This window comes from Neolamprologus brichardi, chromosome 3 (genome assembly GCF_056152115.1).
Source record: "Neolamprologus brichardi isolate AB-2024 chromosome 3, ASM5615211v1, whole genome shotgun sequence".
Lineage (NCBI taxonomy): Eukaryota > Metazoa > Chordata > Actinopteri > Cichliformes > Cichlidae > Neolamprologus > Neolamprologus brichardi.
This window is the reverse complement of record NC_142106.1, coordinates 19,372,654-19,379,657: the sequence shown is the minus strand read 5'-3', so window position 1 is coordinate 19,379,657 and position 7,004 is coordinate 19,372,654. Positions and strand designations below refer to the sequence as shown.

General features: G+C 39.2%; 1 long non-coding RNA gene across 1 annotated transcript; it reads left to right on the top strand.

Annotated features, from left to right (window-relative positions):
* Positions 1 to 1,482: 1,482 nt before the first annotated feature.
* On the top strand, positions 1,483 to 2,490 carry LOC148103775 (uncharacterized). Its single transcript, XR_015717015.1, has 3 exons — positions 1,483 to 1,619; positions 1,953 to 2,038; positions 2,420 to 2,490. It is a non-coding gene; the product is annotated as an uncharacterized LOC148103775 (long non-coding RNA).
* Positions 2,491 to 7,004: the final 4,514 nt, after the last annotated feature.

The following is a 7,004-nucleotide window of genomic DNA, read 5'->3' as shown; positions in this document are numbered from 1 at the left end:
TTTTTCGACCATTACGGATTTTACCTGGTCTGAAGTTGGAGTGTATTATTTGACCATTTTTTGGACAGGTGCGGGAGCTGCTGACTATTTGCCCTAGCAAGTAAGCTAATGAGATCTATTATTAGGATTTTCTACAAGCGCCTAGGCTGCATCCTCATCAGGACCCAGGAGGGTGGAATGAGTAAAACACTGGAAAAAAAAAGCCAAACAATAACATATTTAAGTTATCTAAGTGACTTATATATCATGTTTGAGCTAGCAAGGACCGCGGGTGGGGGGGTTGAAAAAACGTCTCCGAAAACGTAGAAGCATTTTTGCAAATATGTGTTGTCTTAATAAACTGAGCAGATATTTGAAATTTACACAGCTACATTCTCGCCTGAAAATATCTTAAAAGTTTACTTTGTGAACCAGAAAGAGTAATAAGAGTAATATTAAAACTAAGTGGCTGCCGCCATTGTTGGAAACTAGAATCGGCTGGGCTGCGCTATGAATTCTGGCATAGGGTGGGCCACGAAGGATACACCTGACCCATCCTTCAAAGCTGTGGAAAGTATTGTATTGTTTTGAGAGCCTTTTTGTTGGTGGAGTATTGATTTTATGTACAATTCCACGGCTAGACGCGATCTGTACGGTCCGACTTTGCACATGCGCAGTAAGGATCAGGGAGTCATATCCGTAACTCTTTTTTTCCTCGTTTTTTTTCTACATTATATTGAAATGTTTCATTATTGCAAACATTTTCTCTCAGGCGGATAGAGGTCGTGGAGTGTCAGCCTATGGTGTCCACTGTGTGTGTCCAGGAGAGATGACCTGCGCTGTTTTACTCTGTGGAGGTAAGACTGTCCTAATTTATTTATAATTTAATTATTATTCAAATTGGGGATGATTTATACTAGATTGACTATATTGAAGTAGTACAGTATTTGCTGGGGTAATGCATTGGCCAACTTTATTATATTGTGCTACTATTCCAGTCAAGACCCTTGTCAGTGTTACATTGAAATCCTTACCCTGAACTTTTCTTTACACAGAAAATGTGTAAAGAAATTTCTTTCAAGAAAAGAGACCTCATGCTAAATCGAAATTGTGAAACAGAAAGGCAATCTCATAATTTTAGCATGTTTTTTTTTTTCTTCTTTTTTTTCTTTTAGTGCTAGAAATAGGACTTCTATAGACTGAGGTGGTTAGGGAAAGAATACCAAGGCAGGTCACAGAATCTGATTGGTCACAGATTTTGGTGCAACTTAGAACATAATATGTATTTGCATATTGATATTGGGTTTTGTGGAGGGTATTTCTATTCCTGTGCAAAATACGTATTCATGAGAGATTTTTGAAGTAGGTTTTGCTGTTGATAACACAGTCAGGCATATAACATGGTGCAGACTGTCCAAGACCCTACCCAGGAATTTTCTGTGCTGAATAAATGACAATATTTTGGTGAATGTCTTGTTTAGATATCTGAAAAATTTCATCGGATCACAAGCAAAGACCTCCTGGGGACCTTCAATGCATCCCTTGACAAATTTGTGCCTGGCCTGCTGAAACTGTACCGGTCTAAGAAGGGAGCTCTTTGTGAGGAGATGGAAGATCTCCTGGATAAACTTGATGAACAGGTGAGTGAAGTGCTTCTTTATCTGACATTTTTAGAAGAAAGTATACTTTTCTCTTAACAGAAACTGAAAAAGATGTTGGCTTCAAACAAAACACATCAGTCAGTAAAAATTAATGTCATCAGTCATTGCTTTGTTCTTATTTGGCAGTATTTTTATTTAATTTGTAAATAGAAAGTAAAATTGTTAACATGGTGTTGTTGTTTTTTTTGCGTGTTGCTGGGTCTGAACTGTGCTTTATTTTCATTACTATGAGAGTTCTGATTTTGCATTGTGTATAGTACACCATGTTACTACACTAATTGAAATTCTTGTTTTCCACTGAATACTCTTTAGGCATCTGACATTGTGTCCCACCAGCACTGAGAGGCCTGCCCATTTTCCTCAGAGAGGATGCAACAGAGGTTTTCCTGAAGTGCTTAGTAAGTACAAAAAAGTAATGCAAGTAAAACTAATTGCTATGAGATGTTTTTAAAGGATGAGCTAATCCAAAATGGAAATGTACACTTCCTCAGTGCAGTCCAGATAATTTTATAGTGGGAATTGCAGTTGTCATAACTCTCACTCCTTTTTTTTCTGCTGAGCAGCAGCTGGGCATTGTTAGTGGGTGTTCCATAGCAGAAAATATTTTTGTACAAAACTCACAAGGTGGCATTAATTAAAGGAAAATAAGCTTTTTCTTCTTAAAACCTCTATAAGTCAAATGACCAGCATGGTATAGATGTTAAAGTTAAATCTTTAGAAATTTGTTTTGTCTTTAGTTTTTCTTAGCTTTCAATAATTCATATTTTACTTTTCTTCAGGACACTGACATTTTGGAACCAGTGTTGAACGGTGCATCAGTTGCCATCCTACAAGATGACGATGCTGATACGTTGAGAACATGCAGTTGTGTTGGAAAGGGACATCGTGCTACATAACATTCCAGATCTCTCTACTGTCTTGGTAAACCTCTTTGGCCTTCTGTATGCCCTCAACATTGATTATCCAAAGCAGATGAGTTATATCTTTGAAGCAATTGAGGCCATCTTATTTTGACCTGGTCGGACAATATGAAGGTGATGTGGATAAATCATTATTCGAAATGTAAGTTTTAGTCAGATGAATCTGTATTGTTGAGAATATATGGTGAAAATTTGTCTTGTAGTATTTTAAAAGATTTGTTATAGTGTTTTCCACTTCACATGAAGCATAGAACTGGTGTTTTACCTGTTAGTTTCCTCTTCATTGATAGTAACATTTCTAATAACTTTTAACTTCCATAGTTCATCATAGTAAGCCCATGTAAAATGTCAATGTCTGGGTACATAGGCAATCGTTTGTGGCATTAACCTATTTAAGGTGAAATAGTTATGTTAAGCTTTTACAAGACGGTCAGGGTGTGTGTGCGTGAATTATTAAGTTGCTGGACACTTTTCTTTTTTGGTTCTGGACTCTGGAATTTTAACGTCTCTGCTGGGGTGCTCAAAGCACCCAAAAGAAACTGGCAACACGTTTGTTTGTTTGTTATTTCTTTTTTAACAGAAATTCACCCTACTGCCCATGACATTCTGAAATGTACTGAAAGCACTGTTGAACAAAATAAATAAGCTTTTAGATAAAATTGAATTGTGCTTTGTTTTATTCTATATCTATTTATTGAGTGTTCTTTCAAGTATGATCACAGCATACATTTTCCTTTGTTTATATAGGTACATTTTCAACTCACTGGAGTAAGAATTGTATGGTTACTCAACAAGAATATCCTTGTTTGGTGAAGGCAGGAAAAACATGGCATTGAAACCAGAATTTCTTCGTTAGACTTCCAGGATTATCCTAATTAGGTGAACAAGAAGAACCAAGTTGGCAGAACTTGTAAATCTTAGTTAAGTCAACAACAGTTGCAAAAGTTGAGAAAACTCAAAAATCTCTTGCATCATGTTGCCTTGAAATTTTAAGTTTTCTCAACTTTTTCTTTTTTACAGTGTATTACTGAATGTGATTAAATGATGGGCATCAATCAAACTAATAATGGACTTTGCATGATCCCACACACTAAAATGTGATGACCTCTTTTGGCAGCTGGACTGGCAGGTTGTTTTTGATTGTGTGTTTTGTGTTTCAGGTGCCCAGTAGGTGCACTTAGGTCATTAGGAAAGACCTGGGCCCGGTTTTTTCAGCAAAGGGAAAACTGATGATAAACTCTGGTCATGATTTTTTCTGTGAAGGCCTTGCATAGTTCAGTAAGACTAACGTCACTTTTGTGCTGTCCATCTGTGGAACCAGCACCTACCAATCCGGTCTTTAAGTGATGACATGATGAACTCTGCTTCTGAGCCCGAACTACACTGCGTTTAATAAGGCTGTTGTGTTTTTAACATGTTTTAATGCCTTGTATCTTGTTCTATTTAATCTCATCAAGCCGTCTAAAAACATTCAGTGATCACTGTCGGCCTCTCTCTGTTTTTATTGCCACTATTCATTTTAAAGCTCAGTTTTTAAAACCTTAACATGTAACTACAGCTCAGCCCATGGGGCACTATATTAATGACTAACCTTGTATTATGGGTCGATTATCTCAGTTGTTCTTCTGACTGAAATTTGGTTCGTTTACAGCATCCTGCCATGCGCTTGCATTTGTCCCTCACCATCAGGAACCCTAATGTTAACTTTTATCGAGTGGGGAAACGTTAGGGTTCATCCTTCAGCTTCACATGTATATTATAAACAGTATTATACTGTTTATTTATATTATATTTATATATTTTTGTACCAGTGCCAAAGACTTCACGCCCCAAAGACCTCAACAGCTACAGGCTGGTGGCTCTGACATCCCACCTGATGAAGACCCTGGAGCGGCTGATCCTGGCTCAGCTTCGGCACCTGATGAGCTCATCATTGGACCCACTTCAGTTTGCCTACCAGCCTGGCATTGGAGCGGATGATGCCGTCATTCACCTCCTACATCGTTCCCTTGCTCACCTGGAGATTGCTGGGACCACTGTGAGAATCATGTTCTTTGATTTCTCCAGTGTCTTCAACACCATTCTTCCCACGGTCCTGAAGGACAAGCTGGAGAACTCAGGAGTGGACTATCACCTCACTACCTGGATTCTGGACTACCTCACCGACTGACCACAGTATGTGAGAACTCAGGGCTGTGTGTCGGACAGGGTCGTCTGCAGTACGGGGGCCCCACAGGGAACGGTTCTGGCTCCGTTCCTCTTCACCATCTACACTGCAGACTTCTCCCACAACTCCACCCAGTGCTTCTTGCAGAAGTTCTCTGATGACTCTGCAACAGTCGGCCTCATCACTGATGGGGACGACAAGGAGTACAGAGGACTGACCCAAGACTTTGTGGACTGGTGCCAGCTGAACTACCTCCAGATCAACGCCAATAAAACCAAGGAGCTGGTGGTAGACTTCCGCAGGCACAAACATCCTCTACTGCAACCACTGAACATCCAAGGTATGGACTTTGAGGCTGTGGACAGCTACAGGTACCTTGGTGTTCATCTGAACAACAAACTGGACTGGACTCATAATTCAGAAGCCCTCTACAGGAAAGGGCAGAGCAGGCTGTACCTCTGCGGAGACTCAGGCCGTTTGGAGTGGAGGGCCCACTCCTGAAGACCTTCTATGACTCTGTGGTGGCCTCAGCCATCTTTTACGGTGTGGTCTGCTGGAAGTTAGCTCACTAGTTTCCACCTAAACACGATATAGCATGTTCTGACTGAGAGATTTCTGAAAAAACTCAAATGTACAGCTCTGCTATGACTTCCAACATGAATGAAGACAGAAAACAGCAGTGACTTTTGTAGGGTTACTGAAGTTGGACTAGCTGGTATATAATGATACGTGACCGCTAGCTATGTTAGCATAGTCAGGAGAGCAACTGAGATAATCCATCCACAATACAAGGTTAGTCATTAATATGCAGCAACATGGGAATAGAGCAGCTGCGAGATAATTCAACAGTATTGAATATTTTAGGTTCATTGTTGTTGGGAATTTCTCGTTCTTAGGTTTAGTTTCTTTTTTTATTTCTTTTGTTCTGTGTCTCTATGCCTGCCCTGGTCCCACGTCTTTGTGTTCCCTCCCTGTTGCCATATCTTGTGTCAAGTTCGTGTCTGTGCATACGTGTTGTATTTCCTGTTTTACTTTGAAGGTCCGTATCTTTTGTCAGTATGTTCAATTTACGTTTCCCCTGTCTCGTCAGCTCTGATTTCTCCCAGCTGTGTTCCCCTCCTGCATCCCATTGATTTCCTCTGTGAGTATATAAACCCTATGTTTTCTCCCGCTTGCTGTTGGTCTGTCTCTGTTGTCTCCCCGTGTTTCCTCCCTGTTTTGGCTTCCTGAGTTTCTCCCTCTGTGTCTTCAGGTTTCAGGTTTGTTTTGTTAGTCTTTCCCAGTTTAGTTTCCTTAGTTTCTGCGTATGCCATCTCCGCTCCTGTTGTATCATACCCTCCCCGTGAATAAAGCTCTTTCTCACCAAAATAAGAGCCTGCGTTTGGGTCCTTACCTCACCTCCACACGTCTGCTATCGCAGCCGTGACAAGTTTGACTTATCTGGCTGTTTTATTTAGCTTAATGCGCCTTATAATCCGATGCGCCTTATGTATGAAAACAGACCTGTTCATCAACAGTGTGCCTTATAATCCAGTGCGCCGGATTATGGTAAATCATATTTTAATATGGGCACTGAGGTTTTTGTAAGTCCAACTGGTTACAGGAATCTGGATCTGATTGCAACACAGGACCTACTTGGTAGGTTCCCTTTTCAATGAGCATTTTATAAAATTTAAGTCTTTAGGTCCAACCCAAATTATGTACAAATAACAATTACAAGAGAAACAGTAATCCATGAAATCCGCAACAACCATGCATCCTCTCTTTTGTTTTGTTTTTTTTCTTTAATCAGGACTGTTGTTGACTTAAAACTTACAAAAACATGGAGAATTGCATCTTTCTTCCTAAACAAAGACCTGGACAATTACCTTTAAAATAAATTAATTAATTAATGGGGAACACTTTATAACTTAATGACACTCCTCTTCCTCTGTGTTTCATTTTGACTTTTCCCCCTTCTCCAAATTCCCTGACTGTTCTGCAATGATTTTTCTTTACTTCAAGGTTTGATTTATTTATATGTTTTAAATCTAACAAAGAAACAAATGTTTGATCACACACATGGCTGATAGCCATTAATAGTGTTACAGTTTTTCCTATTTTACTTTAAGTTGTACCTGTCTTACATTTTTTTTGTCTGACATAATTCAAATAACAAATTAATCACAAATGTGAAAGAAAACATGAAGAAAAATGTTTACATAATGTACATTTCATAATGATTTTACTAAAGTGACAAACTCTCTAGTCTTCACCATCTAAACAGACTTGCTGTTT